Source organism: Canis lupus, chromosome 4, assembly GCF_048164855.1.
Source record: "Canis lupus baileyi chromosome 4, mCanLup2.hap1, whole genome shotgun sequence".
NCBI classification, from domain to species: Eukaryota; Metazoa; Chordata; class Mammalia; order Carnivora; family Canidae; genus Canis; species Canis lupus.
Genome location: NC_132841.1, coordinates 23,952,930 through 23,975,380, shown reverse-complemented (window position 1 = coordinate 23,975,380; position 22,451 = coordinate 23,952,930). Strand labels below are relative to the sequence as shown.

At 38.0% G+C, this 22,451-nt stretch overlaps 1 protein-coding gene and 1 long non-coding RNA gene across 16 annotated transcripts in view; both read left to right on the top strand.

Annotated features, from left to right (window-relative positions):
- Positions 1-9,518, top strand: part of LOC140631521 (uncharacterized) — a 45,479-nt gene extending 35,961 nt beyond the window's left edge. Inside the window, exons 3-4 of one of the 2 annotated variants that reach the window (XR_012029062.1) lie at positions 1,165-1,417; positions 9,231-9,518. This is a non-coding gene — a long non-coding RNA (uncharacterized lncRNA). Of the gene's footprint in view, positions 1-1,164; positions 1,717-9,230 lie in introns of those variants that run through there. The other variant, XR_012029061.1, reaches the window with a different exon arrangement.
- Positions 9,519-17,001: 7,483 nt separating this feature from the next.
- The window catches only part of MICU1 (mitochondrial calcium uptake 1), a 248,023-nt gene continuing 242,573 nt past the window's right edge, over positions 17,002-22,451 (top strand). For 3 of the 14 annotated variants that reach the window (XR_012029516.1, XM_072823516.1, XM_072823512.1), the window contains exon 1: positions 17,002-17,186. The gene's annotated coding sequence lies outside the window, so the exon portion shown is untranslated. The remainder of the gene's footprint in view (positions 17,187-22,451) is intronic. The other 11 variants (XM_072823523.1, XM_072823520.1, XM_072823524.1 and 8 more) reach the window with 9 other exon arrangements.

Sequence of the window (22,451 nt, the reverse complement as noted above, 5' to 3'; positions counted from 1 at the left end):
AGAACACACCTATAAAGTGTATCATGGTTCCATGACTACCTCTGACTCACGAGTCATTACTGTAACATCTTGTTATGTGTACTTATAAGTATTTACACTGTGTATATTCTTGAAAACATGACAACAAAATTTCAGTACAATTAATTACTGGTAAAGGAAGTGAAATCAATCTCATTTTAGAGTAAACAACTATGCAGAATGAAGTTAAGTTCACTATGCTACAAAGTACAGTAGTTTTAGTCCATCATTATTAAACCACTTTTATGTTTATGAACAAAGAGGTTGTGCTGAGGTAAGGATGCCCTACTGCTAAATTGTCTTCATTTGGGTTCCCCTATAAGTATGCCTAAGAAGATTCAAATCCAAGTAGTTTATTTGGAAGGGCAGGGAAGTGGAGAAATAAGATAGGAAAAGGAAGGCTGTCAATAAAGGGTGCCTTATCAAGGTAGCTACTGAGGTCCTATGGGAGGGGCACCTAAAGACAATGACTCTCAATTTACTACTAGCTTTCAGAATTGGGCAATGACCTTATTTAAAAAGAAAAATTAGCTTATCCTTTCTTGTGCATCTATGTTTGTTGAGTGAGATTGACACGCATTTAGGTCACCTTCTAGTTAATACTTGTTAATATTTAGCTTAGAAAGAAATTAAGTTTTGAAGAGATTGGAACCCTAGCACAGCATTTTGCACATGGTGAGCAATTGCTAATTCTACTGAATTGAGAGGAATGCATAATGATATATGATGATACCAATATTGGACCCATCCCCATGAATCCGAAGTCATTTGGATTGAGATGCTATCCTGGAAAAGATGGGGGTGGGGATGGGAAGCCCCATTCCATAAGAATTATTCTAGACCCTTTATTATTCTGGATCATATCTCAGAGTCATCTTACTAAGTATTTATGGCAAAATATTCAAGTTTGTGTTCATTTTTCATTTTTATTTCAGGCATTTCTTGTTACTTTTTCTACATTATGAAATATATCACACATACAGAAAATGATACAATAGACACCCATATATTCACTATGCAGATTTTACTTTATTTGCTTCAGTTTTTTTTCAAATAAACAAAAAGCTCTGGATAAGTTTTAAGTACTACCTTTGTATCAGCCACAAGCATATACTCACTAACCTTTCTCTTAAATTTTTCCTTAAGCTCTTCTTTCCGGCTTACCTCGTAACTCAGGCAAATGAAACCTGAAGCCAACCATCAGGTGATGGCGACCGCCCTGACATGACCTCCAGTTGACACAGAACACCCAGACTGGTTGAGCTAAACCCCTGACTCACGCCTGTGCAGATGGATGATGGAGTGACCCCTGGAATGACTGGCAATTGCCTTTATCTCATTATGTTACTAAACTCTCCACCCAAGGAGGAGCATCAGCCTCATTTACAAAACATGCAATGTATGTATAGGCATGTTTCCTTAAGGTGCATGCATGACTTTATGCCTATCAGGACAAGGCTTCCTTATTTAAATATTAATCCTAATCCTAAACAAAAGTTACGCATTCACGGGGCACAGTGGTTGAACACCTGCCTCGGTTCATTATTCCGGGGTCCTGGGATTGAGTCCTGCATCAGGCTCCTTACGGGGAGCCTGTTTCTCCCTCTGCCTATGTCTCTATCTCTCTCTCTATGTCTTTCATGAATAAATAAATAAAACCTTAAAAAAAAAGTTACCCATTGACGTTTTCTTCAGGAGTCACAGCTTCATATTTGCCGCAAATAAAAGTTTTCTTTGTATGACAACTCAACCTGGTGCGGTTTCTGACTTACCAAGGAGTGAACTCATCTTGGTTCAGTTACAGTATGCATGTTTGTTTTTTATACTTTTACCTTATATATATCTGTCAACAACCTAGTATTATTTGTGTTTTTAAACTTATGTAACTGGCATAATAATTTATATCACCTTTTGAAATTTAATTTTTAACACATATTTTAGAGATTTATCTATGTTGTTACATTTGGTGCTATATAGATTTCCATAGTATGAATAAATTATACAGGTTATATTCTTCTACTTCTGGATTTAGTTATTTCCAATTTTTTAAAAAGATTTTATTTATTTATTCATGAGAGACACAGAGAAAGAGAGAGAGAGAGAGAGAGGGGCAGAGACACAGGCAGAGGGAGAAGCAGGCTCCCCTCAAGGAGGCCAGTGGGGGACTCAATGCTGAATCCTGGGATCACACCCTGAGTCAAGGGCAGACGCTCAAGTACTGAACCACCCAGGCATCCTCAATTTTTGCTATAATGAAAAATGCTTTGGTGCATATGTACTCAATTTTCTCTAGGGTATCTACATAGAAATGGCTTGTGTTTTTATGCAGCTTATAGTAATTTTACAGGATGAAGATTTTAACTTTAAGGTCTTTAACACAGTTGGGAATTTATTTTTGTGTATGCTGTGAGGTAGGGATCTAATTTTATCTTTTTTCTGTATGGAAAAAATATGAAAATTTCCCATTTTTTCACATTAAACTGATATATTTCAGATCTCATCTCTTTAACAGATAAAGACTAAAAATAAAACAAAGCAAAAATGAAACACATATAGCCACAATGCCATTATCATACCTAACAAATTAATAATTCCTTAATATTATTTATCTCTCATCCATGTTCAAATTTTCTCAAATCTTTCAGTCTGTTTCTTCAAATCAGGATTCAAACAAGGCAACACATTGTATTTGGTTGACATATCTCTTAAATCTTTAGTCTATTACAGTTCCTCTTCTTCCATTTTTTTATGTAATTTATTTACTCATTCATTCATTTTAACTCATTTATTTATTTTAGAGAGAGAGAGAGAGAGAACATAAGCAGGGGGAAGGGCAGAGGGAGAGAGAGGATCTCAAGCAGACTCCCTGATAAGTGGGGGGAAACCCCATGCTGGGCTTGATCATGACCTGCTCCGAAGGCAGATACTTAACTGACTGACTGAACCACCCACATGCCTGAAGAAAATATTTTATATTGCTAAATAAAACATGTGGCTTTTATCTTCCTGTAAGTTTATTTCTGCCACTTATGCAGACCGCACAAAAACATGTGGAAAGGGTAATTAAAATATTTAAAAATAAAACTATTATAGCTTATTTTTTTTGAGCCAAAAAATTTCAGGCACTTAACTGGCATTAACAATTAGTCTTCATAGGTTTTTTGAAACTTTGTTATAATAAATAATATTCCTAATTAATTTGCATCTTATAATAACAAATAACATAATTAATAGTTGAGGAACTGACACTCAGAGAGTTAAAGAAAGTGGCTTGAGGGAATTCAATAATTTTAATACATAGACCTATTAAAGAGAATTAGCAATGAAAATACAAAAGGATGTGACTCCTACAAAAGTATGGCACGGTTAGTTATTTCCCTTCTCCCAAATACAATCTACTTGTGTAGGGCAAACTTAATTTTCTTTTTCGTTTTTTTTTTTTTTTTTTTTTTTAGAGAGGGAGAGGTAGGGGAGGGGTAGAGGGATAGGGAGAGAGAATCTTAAACAGATTCCATGTACAGCATGGAGCCCAATCTTACAACCCTGAGATCATGACTTGAGCCAAAATCAAGAGTTCGATACTTAACAAACTGAGCCATCAAGGTGCCCCAAATTTAATTTTCTAATTTAAAAGAATTACATATTAGCAGCATAGAGAAAAAAATAAATACCTATTAATCAGACAAAACTGTTTCCAATAAAACACTGGCCTGTTGGGTTCTAATCAATAAAATATTCTCCATGATTCACTATTTGTTCACAAATATCAATACCACAATTGTTTAGAAATTAAGAGGGCCCAAAATTTTATTTAAAAATTTTTTTTGAACATGATCCAAAATTTTAAACAGCCATATAAAGGGTTGTTGCCCAATTCTTTTTTTTTTTTTTTCTTAGATTTTATTTATTTATTTGACAGAGAGAAAGAGAGAGCACAAGCAGAGAGAGTGACAGGCAGAGGGAGAGGGAGAAGCAGGCCCCTTGCTGAGCCGGGAGCCAGACTCATGAATCCCAATTCATGCCTGGCCTTGTTTCCCCTAAGCTTCTACCAGTCAATGACTGAGCAAAGCAGGGTAGAAGACCAATCTATTGCTACACAAAGCAGGATTCCTATAATTGGCAACTGTAGCTCAGGAACTTCTCATTGGCCTGGGTAAGATTTTCTCAGAACTGCTCTACAGTCTGAGGCTCTTCCCACTCAATCCTCCCTTTCCTCTTACCTGTCACAGGTGTTAGACCTGTATCACTCTCCCTGTCTACTCCTACTCCTTTGTCCTTTCTCTTTTGTAAGCACTCCCTCCAATAAATCCCTTGGACATCCAATCTTGGTGTCTCTTTCTCCACAGATTCAAACTGATACATTTACAGAAGAATTTTGCCCATTAGATTAAACTTATAGCTGTTTATAGCAAGTATAGATACATTTTTGAAAAACTGTATATTTAGTAGGTGGCTTACAATTAGATTACATACTTCAATTTAAAAACTAGTATTGGGGATCCCTGGGTGGCTCAGCGGTTTAGCGCCTGCCTTCAGCCCAAGGCGTGATCCTGGAGTCCGGGGATCGAGTCCCACGTCGGGCTCCCTGCACAGAGCCTGCTTATCTCTCTGCCTGTGTCTCTGCCTCTTTCTCTGTGTGTGTGTCTCTCATGAATAAAAACAACAACAACAAACTAGTATTAATGCAAATTTACAGGTAAGTTAGTTTTAGGTTTTTTTTTTTTTTAAAGATGTGATTTATTCATTCATAAGAGACACAGAGAGAGAGGTAGAGACATAGGCAGAGGGACAAGCAGGCTCCCCACAGTGAGCCTAATGTGGGACTCAATCCCAGTACCCCAGGATCACGACCCAACCAAAGGCAGATACTCAACCACTGACCCACTCAGGGGTCCCTAGTTTTAGGGTCTTAATGAGCAATCAGGATTTCTCCTATGTTTCTGGTCTTAGAAATTACATCTATCCACTATGTTAGGTGCTATTCTGTAGTTAGGGGATGGTGTAATTATGTACAGAAGAGCTTTCCTTCTAAAACTATTTGTGAATTTTATGATAAAAGCAATTCATAATTCAAATTCTACTTTTCCACTTGTTTTTAGCTCTTAATGGTAGTTATGAGATACTAAAGACTTGTTTCTATGTGCTGTTTCACAAAGTCAGAAGTAGAAACAGAATGTAAAAGAACTAAAGAAGTAAAAGAATCATAGTTTATAGTTTATTAATATTTTCCTTGGACTCGCAGTAATACTATAACTTTGGTGTGCTTTATTTTTAGTGCAAAGCAAAAATAAATGGAAACAACAAACTAGGCAACTCCAAAGCCAACTGATACTGGACCAAATTCACTTACCTTGTGTTTCACATACCATTCTATATCGTGATAAGAAAGTTGTGGATTCTTTGAATATTTTTGATTTCCTAAAAGAAAAAATAAAGGTGTAGTCATTTGGCTTTGGACAAAATTACATGATGTCCATCAAGAACAATAAAATGAGAAAAAGTTGGAGGGGAAAAGTATCATTATACTTTTTTGGCTTACTTTTAAGTTCTGTACCTTAGAAGATATCCAGCACTTAAGGGGTGCCTGAGTGGCTCAGTTGGTTAAGCTTCTGACTTTGGTTGGAGTCATGATCTCAGGGTCCTGGGATTGCGCCCAGTGTTGAGCTTGGCATTGGGCACCACAGTCACTGAAGAGTCTGCTTCTCTCTCTGCCCCTCCCTGCACTTTCTCTCTCAAATAAATACAATCTTTAAATTAAAAAAGGAAGATATTCAGCACTTAATGAAAAACTTTATGTACATTATGTTGTTGACAATCAGTATCAAATATCAAAATGATACTGAAACATTGAAATATCAAAAATGATACTTTTGTATTGCAGTAAAATAGTTCCATGTTTCTCCCAGGGATTGTGAACTATGACTCTAGGTTAGCAGAAAGCAAATGTAATAAAAATGTAAACATTAGATCCTATTAGTTTTAAGTGTCTTAAGGGATAAAAATTAGGGAGTTTCCAGAGATAATGCTGCTTGGGGTGTGAGTGCAGTGTTTATTTTCTATTCCAATAAATGTATTTTACTGCAAATACTTGCAAAAGACATTTTATTCCATTAATATTTACCAATTTTCCACAATGTTCCAGGCACATTCTAGGTATTAGAAAATTTGAAGATCCTTAAAAGGGGAGATGACTCCTATTTGGCCTTAGAGACACCTTTAGCTCAACTATTCTTAGAGAGCGTCAGCCTACTAATTTTGCCTTCTGATTGAGAATTTTAAGTTATTAAATCCTGGAATATGATGTTTCTTTCACTTCTTTTTCTGTACTATTGTGGATATTATGTCTAACAAATAACAATTTAGACACCAATCTGCTGATAGGTTTTTTTTTTTTAAAAAAGTTACCACATCTGAAGAAATTCTAGAGAGAAGAGAGAAAACAAATAAAAGGAAATTATCAAACAAAAAAATCAAGAAGTTTTCTTAGATACAAAGGACAAAAGTCCTCTGATAAAGGATCTATTGAATGGCCAGCAAATTAAATTTTAAAAAGGCCCACAACAGGGGAATCTTGGTGGCTCAGTTGGTTAAGCATCTGACTCTTGATTTTTGGCTCAGGTCTGATCTCAGTGTCATGGGATCAAGTTCTGCATCAGGCTCTGTACTTAGCAAAAGACTCTAAGAACTAACTTTCTTTCTTTCTTTCTTTCTTTCTTTCTTTCTTTCTTTCTTTCTTTCTGTCTTTCTTTTTTTTCTAAGAACTTTCAGGAGAAAAATAGAAAAGATCAAGAATTAAAATTGCATCTCACTTCTGAAGACCAACACTGGAAGCAAGAAGACAGTAGCACAATATCTTAAAAATATTTAAGGAAAATTCTTTCTTTCTTTTTTTAAAGATTTTATTTTTAGGGTGTAAGGAAGGGTAGGTTAATAAATTGATTGTCTGGGGTTTAAGGAAGAGTAGGTTAGTAAGTTGATTATCTGACTCTTGATTTTGGCTCAGGTTATGATCCCAGATTGAGCCCTGTATTAGGCTCTGCACTCAGTGTGAAGTCTGCTTGAGATTCTCTGTCTCCCTCTCCTTTTGCGCCTGCCCCCTGCTCATGCTCTCTCTCAATAAAATCTTAAAAAATTAAAAAAAAATTTTTTTAAAGTAATCTCTACATCCAACATGGGGCTTAAATTCACAACCCTGAGGTTAAGAGTCTAAAGCTCCCCTGATTGAGTCAGCCAGGCACCTTGGAAAATTATTTCTCACCTAGAGTTTTATACCCTGAATACTATCATCTAAGCATACAGCTGGGCCAAAGATAATTTCAGACATATAAAATCTCTAAAGTTTTGGACCCCTGAGTGGCTCAGCAGTTGAGCGCCTAAAATTTTGTATACTTTCTTAGGAGGTTACCTTCTTAAAAAGAATAAATTATGAAAAGGGAAGCACTATTAAAAAGAGGGAGAAAAAGTAAAAAATAAAAAGAGGGAGAAAAGCAAGAAAGATAAAGAGTCTAGGTACTAGGGGATCTACAATAAGAAAGAGGTGAAATCAATACCCAAATTGAAAATGAAGGCACATTCATAGTTGGCAGCTATACAGGAAGACAAGAAAACAAAAGATAGTAATGGGGAATGGAGTGGTTCCAAGAAGCACAAAAATTAGAAATGATGGCTATTCTGATGATTTTGAACATATTAAGAGAAAATATATTCATTCACAATAAATATTTATTTAGTTACCACCATGAGCCATAAACCCTCCTCTCATTGGACTTTCATTGTAGCACAGGGAGTAAGATAATAAACTTAATAAATAAATTCTATGTTAGATGGTGATAGTATCTATGAAAAAAGAAAAAGTAGAACTGAGTAAGGAGGATTAAAATTGCTATAGGTGGGGGAGAGGAGGATGTACATTACAATTTAAAATAGGATAGTGAGGATAGACCTCACTATTAAGTGACATTTTAACCATGACCCGAAGGGAATTAGGAAATTAGTCATGTGTCTCTCTGGCAGAAGGACTTTCCAGGCAGAGAAAACTGCCAGAAGGGATGAAGAAATATGAGAGGGGTAGATGCCAGAGCAAAAGTAGGAAAAGGAGTCAGAGAGGTATAGGGTGAAGGATATGTCATGTAGTGTCTTGTAGATCACTGTAATAACTCATGTTTCTTCCAGGGAAATGGAGATCCACTGTAGGAGTGGAATGGCTTATGTTTTAAATGGATCCCTCTGGCTACCTGTGTGAGAAAAGACTGCAGATGAGGGTGGAAACAGGGAGATAATAATGAGGCAAATGAATTTCCTAAGGAGGCAATTATTCTAGTAATTCAGGCAAGAGATGGTAGCACAAACTACAGTGGTCCATCTGTTGAAAGGCTGAAAGAAGGATTAGTGGTAGTCGTATAAAAAACTAAGCAAAGGTAAGAAACGAGCCAACTATTAACTCTAGGAAAAACAGCAATGGTTTAAGAAAGGAAGGTAATTATAGTAGTCCTCATGACTCAGTTGTGAACAATGTTTCCGTAGTCATAGTCACCTAAACCCAAAATGTTAATTTAACCAATTTTTACCATATGGTTATATTGGAAAGATATGTAGTGAGAGTATGGCTAGTTTCCTAACAATGAGTCCCTACATATCACTTAAAAAAAAAGTCAACTCAATAGGAAAATATGCAAAGGATAACAACAGACAATTTATTTATTTATTTATTTTTAAATATTTTATTTATTTATTCATGAGAGAGAGAGAGCGATGCAGAGACACAGGCAAAGGGAGAAGCAGGCTCCATGCAGGGAGCCCGATGCGGGACTCGATCCCCGGGTCTCCAGGATCAGGCCCTGGGCTGAAGGTGGCGCTAAACCGCTACACCACCAGGGCTGCCCAACAACAGACAATTTAAAGAATGATAACTTGGTCTTAAACTTATAAAAAGAAGCTAATCTTCCCTCAAATAAAAGAAAGGAAAATTAAAACTACACTGAGGTATCACTTTTCATCTACTTAGATTGGTAAAGATCCAGAAGTTTGATTAACACTCTGTTGGGGAGAATATGGGTAAATAGGGATTCTCAAACATTCTTGAGGGATGTATAAATTGGTATGGCAATTTGGCAAAAGCTATCAGAGTCACAAAACGTAGATACCCTTTTGGGTTGGACATGGAGGTGGGATACCCAGGTATCCTCCTTCAGGGAAGTTCTTGTTTGTTCCAGCTGCTGGAAGTTCTGCAGCAGACAATCTTCAACTATCAGCCCCTTCAAGTTTTTGCCTTAGCTGCAAAGAGTTGCCTCACCCGATGTCACGCTTTTAAGGGGCAGCTCACATCCTGTGTCTGATGGAGGAGGTGTATAAAGGCCATGCCATTTACAACCAATGCAGGCTGATTCTGATAGGTCATCACTCCACAGCTTCCCTATGGTGTGGCTGAAGCTGCATCAGGTGGCTCAAAGCTGAACTATTGTCTGATCTCATCCGCCCTTCTTCCTTCCACAGCTGTCAAAACCAAGGTTACTCCCTAATAAAAATCCTTAATTCTAAATTTCTGTCCCAAAGTCTGCTTTCCAGAAAACCTAACTTGTGAAATTTTCGACCCACACCTCCATTTCTAGGAATTTATTCCACAAATTACTCACACACAGTCAAATAATATATATTAAAAGTTATTCACAGCAGATTATTTGGAAGAGCAAAAAGTGAACACACTCTGAATATCTGATTAAATAATTCAGGTAACTGATTAAATAGAGGCATATCTATACTGTGGAATACCACACAGCTATGTAAAAAACTGAAGAAGCTCTTTATATAATGATGCAAAAGGATCTTTAAAAAGTATGTGTGGGGATCCCTGGGTGGCGCAGCGGTTTAGCGCCTGCCTTTGGCCCAGGGCGCGATCCTGGAGACCCAGGATCAAATCCCACGTCAGGCTCCCAGTGCATGGAGCCTGCTTCTCCCTCTGCCTGTGTCTCTGCCTCTCTCTCTCTCACTGTGTGCCTATCATAAATAAATAAAAATTAAAAAAAAAAAAGTATGTGTGTTTGTACATGCAAGAACGATGCATAAAAACAAATGGCATTTGTTGCCTACAAGGAGATTTGGGTGACTCAGGGACAGAGGTGGAAGGAAGATTTTTCATAGTGTACACCTTAGTACTTTTTGAATTTCAAGATTTTTTAAAAAAGATTTTATTTATTTATTCATGAGAGACACACAGAAAGAGGCAGAGACATAGGCAGAGGGAGAAGCAGGCTCTCTGCAGGGAGCTGATGTGGCACTCAATCCCAGTACCCTAGGATCATGCCCTGAGCTGAAGGCAGACGCTCAACTACTGAGCCACCCAGACATCCCTGTACTTTTTGAATTTTAAACCATGTGAATGGGTTACACAATGATTAGAAAAAATTTCACTAGTTGAATTATTTGACTTAAAACTACATATAGAAAACTGCATATGCACAGCTTTGAGAAAAATTAAATTTAAAAAGACCTGTTGCTACATAAGAAATAAAGGAATAAATTGTACAAAATGATTTCCATTTTAGAAAAAACTGTCTACATATACAGATATATACATTGATATAAGCATGGAAAAGAGTCCAGAAGGAATAAAAAATGTAATAATAGTTAACTCTCAATTGTTTGAATTTAAGGGAATGTATATCTTTGTATTTAAAAAATAATTTGTAAAAATTATGAGACAAACTAAAACTAAAAATATAGGGGAAAAAACCCTGGCTTACCAAATATTTTAGAAGAAACTTTAGATGATGTTTATAGGAGGTTGAAAAACTAATAATTTGAGGAAAAGGAAACAAGTTATTACCTTTGCTTTGTCTTGCTTGTTTAACCTTGATTCAACTAATTGGTTGAATTAGTCCATTTCTTAAAAACATCTAGAATAAAATTTCCATTGCAAATATAAGAAGTTCCTACAACTGGGATTAGGAAATTTTTTGGCCTTTTATAAATTCAACTGCTTTTCTTCTTGTTGATTATATATAATCAACTAAAGTTATAAAGTGTAACTATCACTTGACTCTAATGTTAGTTGAAATAAAAGGACTAAAAACTGAAAATTTTCATGATGAATGTTCTCGTCAATTTTGGAGTGAAGTTTAAGAAAGAAAGATATTGGAGAACGCTTTACTGTTTTCTTTTTGAAAATAATTTAAACAGGGGCACGTAGGTGGCTCAGTGGTTGACTGTCTGCCTTTGGCTCAGGTCGTGATCCTGGGGTCCTGGGATCGAGTCCTGCATCAGGCTCCCTGCAGGGATCCTGCTTCTCCCTCTGCCTATGTCTCTGCCTCTCTCTGTGTGTCTCTCATGAATAAATAAATAAAATCTTAAAAAAATAGTAATTTAAAAATGTGGGGTCTGGGTGACTCAGTTAAATGTCCAACTCATGGTTTCAACTCAGGTCATGATCTCAGGATCCTGGGTTTGAGCTCTGTGTAAGGCTCTGTGCTCAGTGTGGAGTCGGCTGGAGATTCTCTCCCTCTCCCTCTGCACATTCTCCTCTTTGTATTTATCATGGGCACTCTCTTTTTAGAAACTAACTAACTAACTAACTAACTAACTAACTAACTAAAATCTTAAAAATATATTTAAACATACAGAAAAGTTGTAGGAATAGGAAGAAGAATTCCTGAATACTGGAATTCAAAATCACCAAATTTTAACATTTTGCTGCATTTGTTTTATCATTTTCTTTCTAGATATTTGGCTTTATTTTTTTCAAACCATTTGAGAATAGATTGCATATATCATGACCCTTTAACTCTTCATAGATTAGTTTATATTTACTAAGAAAAAGGATACTCTTTTATATAATTATCACAGTTACCAAATATGGAAGCTACTTTAATCTATGATCCATATTCCAATTTTGTCAATTGTTCCAATAAATCTTTTCTAGGATTACCCTGCAACTGGTACAAGTTCTAGTTTAGGATCATGTATTAATTTCAGTAGTCACGTCTTTATTCCCTTTGAGTATGACACAGGTAGTTCCTCAGTCTTTTTTTTTCTTTCAGGATGGTTCTTTTTTTTTTCTTTTAAGATTTTTATTTATTCATTCATGAGAGATGCAGAGAAGCAGAGAAGCAGAGACATAGGCAGAGGGAGAAGCAGGCTCCCCACAGGGAGCCGGATGCAGGACTCTGTCCAAGTACGCTGGGATCATGCCCTGAGCCAAAGGCAGATACTCAACCACTGAGCCACCCAGGCACCCCATGCTGGTTATTTCATAGAATGTTCCTAGTATAGGTTTGGTTGATGTTTCCTCAACAAGGATTAGATTCAAGTGATATGTCCTTCTCATGGTATCACATTAGGAGGCACATGATTACTGATGAAAGTGTCACGTAGTTTCTCCACTGTATAGTTACTATTTTTTCCTCCCAACGAATACACAATGTGTGAGGAGATACTCTGAAAACATAAACATATGCTGCTTCTCATCAAGCTTTCCCCCTGGCTTTTGAATCCATTGGTGATGTTTATCTAAATTGCTTCTGATGGTAGCGAAGTGGCAATTTCCCAACTCCACAATCTTTCTGTATTTATCATGACATTCTCTTTTTAAGAACATCTTTCCTCTTTCCTCACTTCTCTCTGATTAGTATAGACTCATGAATTTATATTTTATTCTATGGATCATAATTCATTATCGTTCTTATTTTGATACTTGAGTTATCCAGATTTGGCCAAGGAGAGGCTCTTTAAGCCGAATCTTGTTGACATGCCCTTATTTTATTTTCTGAACATTCCTTATTTCTGGATTCCTTATTTTTTCTTCTTCTTCTTTTTTCTTAAAGATTTTATTTATTAATTCATGAGAAGTACAGAGAGAGAGGCAGAGACACAGGCAGAGGGAGAAGCAGGCTTCCTGTGGGGAGCCTGATGCAGGACTCAATCTTGGGACTCCGGAATCCTTCCCTGAGCCGAAGGCAGATGCTCAACTGCTGAGCCACCCAAGCATCCCTGGATTCCTTATTTCTTAGACTTCCTGCCCTTGCCCCCAAATCAGCTGTTTCGTTAAGAACCCCTGGTTTCTTTTCATGGGGACAGGTTTTAGAAATCAAGATCTGGGCAGGGAACCTTGAATTTTGAAGTTAGATTTTATTTTATTTTATTTATTTTATTTTATTTTATTTTTTTGAAGTTAGTTTCAATAAAAAAAATCAAAAGGACTACATATTGATTTTTACAAATCATCACATTTATGGCTGATTTAGATATTTCCTTTTTTCCCTTTGTGGTAAGAAAAAAAAACTTCAGCTTGTTTTTTTGGATTTTTCTTATTTACTTGAATTTAATTAATTCTGTCTATAACTATTAGCAAAGAACACATACTGTGACAGTAACTATGGATCATAAGTCTCCAGATAGCTTTTGGAATATAATGTATCATCAAAGTAAATTTGTGATGGAAGACTGCAAAAGTTTTGAAATACTGTAACATAATCTGTGGAACCCTGAAGATAAGTGTAATGAAACATGGGATGTCTCATTGAATTCATTTTAAATAAATTGAATCCAAACTGTATAAAATAACACTTTCTGCAGTCAGATGCTTGTTGCAAAGATGTTTTGCTTTTTAATAGTGGTGAGATATGTTGAAAACTTCTGTGGTAACATGTCATATTACCATTTTTATATGATAAAGGCAAATGAACTATAAAATGCTTGAAATAAGTACATCAATTTCGATTTTAACTGAATGAAATTGAGTATGTATTCTGTCTCTTGATAACACAGATCTTTCAACAATACATACTATTGAAATATTGAAGATGAAATAAAGTTATCATGTTTTAGGTGTTAAGGTACCAGGAACAAAGGTCAAATTCATTTGCTTGTTGCAGGTATTTCTCATTGTATGGGAATCACCTGGGTCACTTTTTAAAAATTGAAATTCCTGAGCCCCACCCTGTTCTACTTAAACTGTATATCTCATGATCCAAGAATCTATATTTTAAAAATCTCCCAAGATAATTCTGAGACTTTGATCATTAAACTGATTTGGGAATTATTGGATATGACAAAATATATATTTATTCCAGGACGTAAGTCTCATTATACAAACAAGCTGCCCAAGGGCAGGAACTGTGCTTATAAATTTTTATAAGCCCAGCACCTATTATGAGCCTTGCATATAATGGGCATTTGATATATGCTTAGAACAAGAATTTTGACTTCAAATTTTATTGGAATCTTAATATCTAGTTTGTGCATGGAATACAAACTCACGTGAGGGATATTCTACATTCATGCGAGAGGAGCTACTTTGCGCAGCAGTCTGAAAGAGTATTGGATTGGTGGTCTGATTGTTAATGCAGAAGTAATTGTTTTCAGTTATAACCCTGAATTCTAACTTACTCTATGCTTTTGAAAAATTAAGAATGTCCACATTTATGATTCATCTAGTCTATAAATTTTCTGTCTTGTTCCTCTTTCTACTACATGTTTTATTTATTGCCAACGACTAGACAAAAAGAAAATAGTAGTTGATATGTCTATGGTATAAAACAGCAGCTCTCAAAGCGTGGTCCAAGGAGTCCTGAGGTTCCTGAAACTCTTTCTGGTGATCCATAAAGTCAAGACTTTTTCCCTAGTAATAAGCTGTTATTTGTCTTTATTACTCTCATTCTCTGAGTGTACAGTGGAGTCTTCCAGAGGCTACACGATATGTGTATCAACACAGATTAATGAAGGGACACTTTGGTGGTTCAGTGGTTCAGCATCTGCTTTTGGCTCAGGTTATGATCCTGGGGTCCTGGGATGGAGTCCCGCATCAGGCTATGCCTCTGTCTCTGCCTGTCTCTGTCTCTCAAGAATAAGCAAATAAAATCTTTAAAAAAAAAAAAAAAAAAGAAACAGATTGATGAAGAAAAGATACAAAAATTAGTTGTCTTCTATAACTTGGACATTAAAAAAATTTGCAAGAATATAAAATCATACTGCTCTTCTACGTTTTTTGAAAATATAGTTATCCTAAAAATGTTATTTATATCAGCATATAATGGGCTTGTTATTTTTTAATGCCCATTAATTCTAATTCCTAATATGTTAAGTTTTAATTTCTAACATGTTAAGTATTTATAGGTATAGTACACATAACCAAAAGTTGCTTGGAATCCTCAATAATTCTTAGGAAAGTAAAGGGGTCTAAAAAGACCAACAAGCTGGAGAGCCAGTGATTTATGTTTTTGCACATTATTTAGTTTTACATAGACAAATATTGCCCAAAATTAGATTAAATTACACCAACTCTTATTAATGGATTTTTGTTCAACATTTATGTAATGGTGATTAAACTTCCTTTTTTCCTAGTTCTGAGAAATGGTTGACTTAGCTTCTACTTAAGGTTCTATGGGACCCCCAAGTTGTTCCATTGTAATCTAACAGAATCTGTAAATAACAGAACTTGAAATGTCCATTATGAAAGTTCATTGACATGCTGCCTGGGAAGGATACCATGATGAGTGCCTGCTAAGAAATGGGGAAGGATTTCTTGATCAGAGTTTTCACTTCACAGTGAATAGACTCTCAATGCATGGGAAGGTTATTTTGATAGTTGAGAAGCATCTTAACCACTGTGGCAGGTAGATCTGGGGACAACAGAATGCTGCTTCAGAGTCCAGACCTTGGTGTGCTCAGATGAGGACTTAGTTCCCTTAGCAGAACTGACTGCATTACCTAGAGTCCTAGCCCACTTCTCCACCTGCCATTGAATACAAATTTATCCATCTCACCGGGTAGTTGTAAATAGCTTAACAATAACCCACAACCCTCGGACCAACTGGGTAGTTGTAAATAAACATTGGGTTGTCTGTAAAGTGCTAGCACAGTGTCAGGATCACAATGATTTTTCTTTTTCTTTTCTTTCTTTTTTTTTTTTTTTTAAAGATTTCATTTATTTATTCATGAGACACACACACACACACACACACACACACACACACAGGCAGAGACACAGGCAGAGGGAGAAGCAGGCTCCATGCAGGGAGCCTGTCCTGGGACTCGATCCCAGGACTCCAGGATCACACCCTGGGCTGAAGGCAGGCGCTAAGCTATTGCGCCACCCAGGGATCCCCACAATGATTTTTCTTAGGTTAGTGGGGAAAGGGTGTCATCTGAAAAGAAAGGGAGAAAATAGTTGCTCCTTCACAATTTAACCCGGTGATTTGACCCCAGTCCGACGCCTTTTGTTTCCATGGTTGTGGCCTTTTTTTTCACAGCTCTGCCAGGGAAACCCTTGAAGAGGAATTTTTTATTTGAAAAATCCTCTGGTATCATAATCAAAGCATTTGTATTCTATTTTCATAGCAGGAGAGACGATCCTTTTCCATCCCCAAATAAGACAGCAACATCTTCGGAGAAAAACACATTCTTAGCAGCTTAGCGGCTAAACTCTCCCACGGTGTTACTACTAAAGAGAACAGCTGGAAAACCCACAGAGTAGAGGAAGTGGTGAGGTTCCTAAATTCAAAGAAGCTTCAAGGTCACAGATGGGGACATTTTACTAGAAGTCTAAACCTAGATACAGTTCGAAAGGAACAATTCTCAAGCTACTGCGGTCCAGTTTTCTTTTCACTGTCTCCCTTGTACTTAGTCAACACGTAAATGAGTACCAGCGACGTGGCAGCAGGCACAAAAAATTCAATTTAACGGACACTTGGTGGGTACGCTCTGTGTGTGTTGGGAACTGGGTGCTAGAGGGAAAGGCAGAGTTTCTGCGAGCCCTCGCGCTTTCCCGCCTTAACACCGAGGAGGCGGGGCCCGAGGCGGGGGCGGGGCCTGAGGCCGGGGGCGGTGTCCGAGGAGGAGGCGGGGCCTGAAGTCGGGGGCGGGGCCCGAGGCCGGGGCGGGGCCTAAAGCCGAGGGGGCGGGGCCCGAGGCCGGGGCGGGGCCCGAGGCCGGGGCGTGGGCCGAGGCAGGGGCGGGGCCCGAGGCCGGGGGCGGGGCCCGAGGCCGGGGGCGGGGCGGATTCTCCGAGCCCCGCCCCACACGTATCTCGCCACTATCCCAACAGTCGCAGCGACTAGGAGAGTCACGTGAGAGGGGGCGGTGGAGGTGGAGGTTTCTCTCCGCTGGTGTTTCGTCTCTATGGTCGGTAGAGGTGGGCGGCTTTGACCCCAGAGCGTCTGCAGCCCGGGTGCGTACAGGTGAGTCCTGGACTCTGAAGGGTGTGAAGGGACAGCCATTTAGGGAAGTCGAGAGGAAAGGCAGGGCGAAACCGCCTGAGGGATCCGACCTTCCGGGCCGGCCGTTTGTGGGCTCTGGGATGCGGCGACTTCGGGTCTGGCGGCAGCGCTGTCTTCCCTCACGCTCTCGGCTCAGGGGCCTGCGAGGAGCGCGTAGTGGCGTCTGCTTCCCGTGCCCCCTTTTCCCGTGCTTCCCGTCAGCTAACCGCGTCCCTTTTCGCTGTCCCGGGAGATCTCGGTCCCAGGACCGAGTTCGCAGCCGCCGGGGTCACTCGGGCGCCGGCGTTCTCTCTCCCCGGCGGCAGGCGGGCTTGACCGGTGGACGCGGATGGAAGTGGGTGATGGAGTTTACACTCAGGTCTCTTGTTGGTGGGAATAGTAAGCATTTAAAAAAAAAAAAAAAAAAAAAAAGTAGAAGATCAGCGGGGACCCGAAGGAGCAGAACCGAGCGCAGCCGGCTGGGACTGCTAAGTCTTTATGTTTCCGGGCGCCTTCCGGCTCTGGCCCTCCCGCGCCCCACGCCGGCCCCCCCGAGGGCGTTACTGCCCCTGTGCCTGTTGAGAGAAGAGTCCAAAACAGGCTGTGCCTTAACCTGCTGTCCCTGCAGTCTTGGGCTTGCTTTTCCTTTCAATCGCCGGAAAACTATTGTAGGTCTTTTTAAATGTAAACAGAATAACCAATCTGTGGCTAAGGGAATACAGTAAAATACTCCCCTCGCGGTACCCGGAAAAGACCCGTTGTCTTGGTTACTTTTATCAGTGTTTTTATTTCAGTGTTTTGGGTGGTTTGGATACACCTTTATGTTGAAGCATCCCTCGGGTCATGTGTGCTTGCGACCTAGCGGAAGAAAGGAGTTTTTTTGCAGACAAAGTTGGGGTTGACAGACGTGGGAGAGTTAAGGTTTAGAATTAAGTTAATCCATCTGACTAGTTAATAAAACGTCCACATCTTGAGGCAGAGGTGTTGTCCAGGATGACCTACATGCTGTCTTTCTGGTGTTGGACAAGTTAATGAGCTTGTTGAGTATCACCTTATCTTAACAAACTTTTTAGAACCTGCCATTAGTTCGTGAGAGGATGGCTCTGGCCTCCAGCTGCTCTGTATCGTCGCTCTTGATAGGTGATTATTTCTTCCACTTTAGGAACATCACTCTGACTCTGAAAGATAAGAGAACAGGGTTGCTGGAAGGAGGTGGGTGGGGGATGGGCTAGTTAGGGATGGGTATTAGGGAGGGCACTTGTTATGAAGAGCGCTGGGTGTTGTATATAAGTGATGAATCACGGAGTTCTACTCCTGAAACCAGTATTGCAGTGTATGTGAACTAGAGTTTAAATAAAAGTTTGAAGAAAAAAATAACGTCACCCTGGCCATCAATTATGCCAAGAAAGTGTCAATGAAGCCTTCCAAGTGTCTTTACTGAGGATTATAAAACAGAGTAATACTAACAGAAAGTGAAGATTCAGGAGTGGGTTCTGTGCTTGGGAAGAAAGGGAAAGAATGATAGAAGCTAACAAAAGCAACAGAACAAAAGCGTGTATTGCTCTCTTCCTTTATAATTACTGTATTCAGTAGACTTTTTACATCCCCAGAGACTGATTTTCCTATATTTAAGAATAAACAATGGTATATAACTTCTCCCACAATGCAATATTACGTACACTATAACTGAAAGATTTAACTGACCCTTCAGGTCTTATATTATTTAGGATTATAGGACTAAATGTTATTAAACCTAATTTGGTCACTTTTTTTTTTTTAAGTAGGCTCCCCATCCAGCATGGAGCCCAACTCGGAGCTTGAACTCACGACCCTGAGATCAAGACCTGAGCTGAGACCTGAGTCAGAAGCTTAATCTACTGAGCCACCCAGGCACCCCCTAATTTGGTCACTTTTAATCTTTAGTTTTAGTGAGTGATTTTTTTTTTTTTTTTAAGATTGTGTTTACTCATAAGAGACACACAAAGAGAGGCAGAGACCTAGGCAGAGGGAGAAGCAGGTTTCCTGTGGAGAGCCTGATGCAGGACTCCATCCTGGGACAACAGGATCACACCCTGAGCCAAAGGCAGATGCTCAGCCACTGAGCCACCCAGGTGTCCCTAGTGAGTGATTTTTTTTTTTTTTTTTTTTTTAAGATTTTATTCATGAGAGACAGAGAGAGAGAGGGGCAGAGACACAACACAGGCAGAGGGAGAAGCAGGCTCCATGCAGGGAGCCCAATGCAGGACTCGATCCTGGGACTCCAGGATCACACCCTTGGGCCAAAGGGAGGTGCCAAACCACTGAGCCACCCAGGGATCCCCGTGAGTGATTTTTTATAGTGGCTGTAACACTTGCTGGATGTTAACCAATTTTTTCCATATAGAGTTGTCTAATATACTACTTTTAAAAAGAGAACCAATTTTTATTGAGAGAACCTATTTTTTTTAAAAAGTTTTACTCACCCCCCTCAAAAAAAAAAAAACCCAAAAATAACTTGGTTTTTTGTCAAGTGGAAAAGTTGATTCCTTTAAAATAGATTTTCTATATACTTTGTAAATTATGAGAAAACTATTAATGTTTTTAAGATGTTAAATATTGGTATCTGAGCATATTTGAGAAGAAAACACAGGGGCAGTATTCTTAAATGTTTTATATTTCTCATTATAAAAGTGTATGTTTTTGAAAAATGGAAACATGGAAAATATAACATTGAAAGTTGAAATCCTAATTTATCTTTTCCCATGCCAGCAGGTAACCACTAGTTTCCGTTGCTATTTGGGAATCAGTGTGGAAAAGTAGAGCCTGAAGTAAAACACTCTGGGAAAGATGGTACTAATAGCACCAGACTTACATCCTACAGCCTTAGAAACTCCAAAAGAAAGAGAACTTCCCTTTATAACTCCAACAAACTACTGTATGGGAATTTTATTAACCTGACTTATGTCATTGCTCATCCTGGAGGCAGTGTCTGTGGCCAGAGTGATGGGAATGCTTTGTGTAGTCAGGATTGGATTTTGTTCTCACCATGGAGTGGGATTTGGGGGGCATACAGTTTTAAACCACGTAAATTCAGAGTAAGCAACATTGGGGTGCCTGGCCGGCTCAGTTGGTAGAGCATCCCCCTCTTGTGGTTGTGAGTTTGAGCCCCATGTTGGGTGCAGAGTTTATTTAAAAAAAAAAAAAAAAAAAAAAAAGCAACAAAAGTATGGTTCCTCTGGAAAAATTGAGGTGTCATTTTCTGGAGGGGAGAGAAGGGTTTCTGGACAGGCAAAAACAACATAGTTCACTGAAGTAATTTTACATGTATATATATATACATACACACACACACGCATTTTTTTTTTTTTGAGAGAACTTGCTTTCCTTTCCCAGTGTAAGTTAATTGTATTTTACAGTTTCAGTGTTATTTTTTAAAATGTCTACTTTATTAACTAATGGAATTTGAAATTTAAACTCTTCAAGTAGCATATATTTGTACCTGTGTTGTTATATGATTAGTACCTGTGCTCTGGAGTATTCAGCTTTTCTAACTTTAAATATATTGTGTGTTTATCCCATTTGTTAAAATCGTTTATTGATAAGTATTTTTATTACTGTGAGTAAAGTTAACAAATTGCAGTTTATAAATAGTAACAAAAATATTGAGTGTTTAAGTATATGTAATCTATATGGTTGAAAGCTTGCTTCTTTTAATATGTGTTTAAAAATCTGTTAGTATAGAACTTCATTTTGAGCATTGAAAAATAAATCACTACAATTGTCACAAATTGTTGTCACTGGGTATTAACTTTAAAACTATAGTCAACGTTAAGGTCTGCTTTTGTATCTTTATGGATTATATTATATTTTAAGAGAAAATATAATTGAAGTAACACTGTTTACTCCACTGTCTTGATTTTGTTTAAAAGAAATGTTAGCAGTTCAATGGACGTTTGAGCTTAATCGCTAATACTGGTGTCACAGACTTCACGAGATTTATATTCTGAAACCCAACTCTGTCACGTCTTGATATTGAGCAAGCTATTTAATCTCTCTGAATTTGAGTTTATTCCATTTGCAAAATAGAAATAATAATACTTATGGGGGTCTTGTGAGGAGTAACTTAATGTATGCCAAGTACCTAGGGTATAGTAGATTCTCATTAAATGTAATTGTTAATAATGACAATAACAAGAAATATTGTTTACAAAGATTTTTATCTCCTCAATTTCAGAATGTTTAGCACCAGTAGTTTAAATGTATATACAGGTGCTAAGGAATAAGATTGTTCTTTCTTCAGTTTTGTCTTTATTTTAGCAGGAGTGTGTGTGTGTGTGTGTGTGTGTATGTTTTAAGTAGGCTCCACGCTTAGTGTGGGGCTTGAACTCAGAACCCTGAAATCCAACAACTGAGCTGAGATCAAGAGTCAGACCCTCAATCAGCTAAGCCACAATTTTAGCAGATTTTTAATTCCGTGTTGCACATATAGTAATAAACTAGAAAACTTTGTGTAAACTACATAATTATTGGTGGACTGCCCAAGTATTTAAAGATTGCCTAATCTTGGTATGTAACTGTTAGCCTGAAGGAATGTATTGAGAGAATTTTGCACAAACTCTGAGCTCAGCAAAGTTTAATATTAAGTAGAAGATCTCACATTCCTTGACTATACCAGGAGAGCTAGGTGTTGAGCATCTTGAGTGTTCAGATCAGAATTTATGGTGACTTGTGGTAGTGGGCAGAAATAATAAAAATGGATTTGTTTTTATTTTTAAGAATGAGCTCAGGATGATACTCCTGTGAAGCAATGCTGTAAGAACATGTTATGTTGGACACCTGCAGGCAGAAGAGATGACAGTTTAGAATGTTACTTGAAAAACCAAAAAAGGCAACATGGAATTGAGTAACTGTAAGAAGTGATTGACATGAAATATAATTTATGACCTGGCATTGGGAAGTTAAATATTGCCATATTGAGAGAAGAGGTGTTTTAGGCCTATTTATGAGAAAATAAATACCTAGAAATGGATTAATCTTTTTTCCCCTAAACTAATCAGTTTTGCAAATTGTAAACATATCCTAGGCTAACTAATAAGTTCAAGGTGAGTTTTACTGACTATGAGAAAATTGAAACTTTAGTGTAATCTTGGAGAAGTATATTTCCATAATTCATCTCAGGTATACAAATGTTTACGTTTCTATTCAACGTGATTTAATGTTCATTTAAAATTTAAAGTGCCTATCCTAATACCTTGCTTGTTCAGAGTT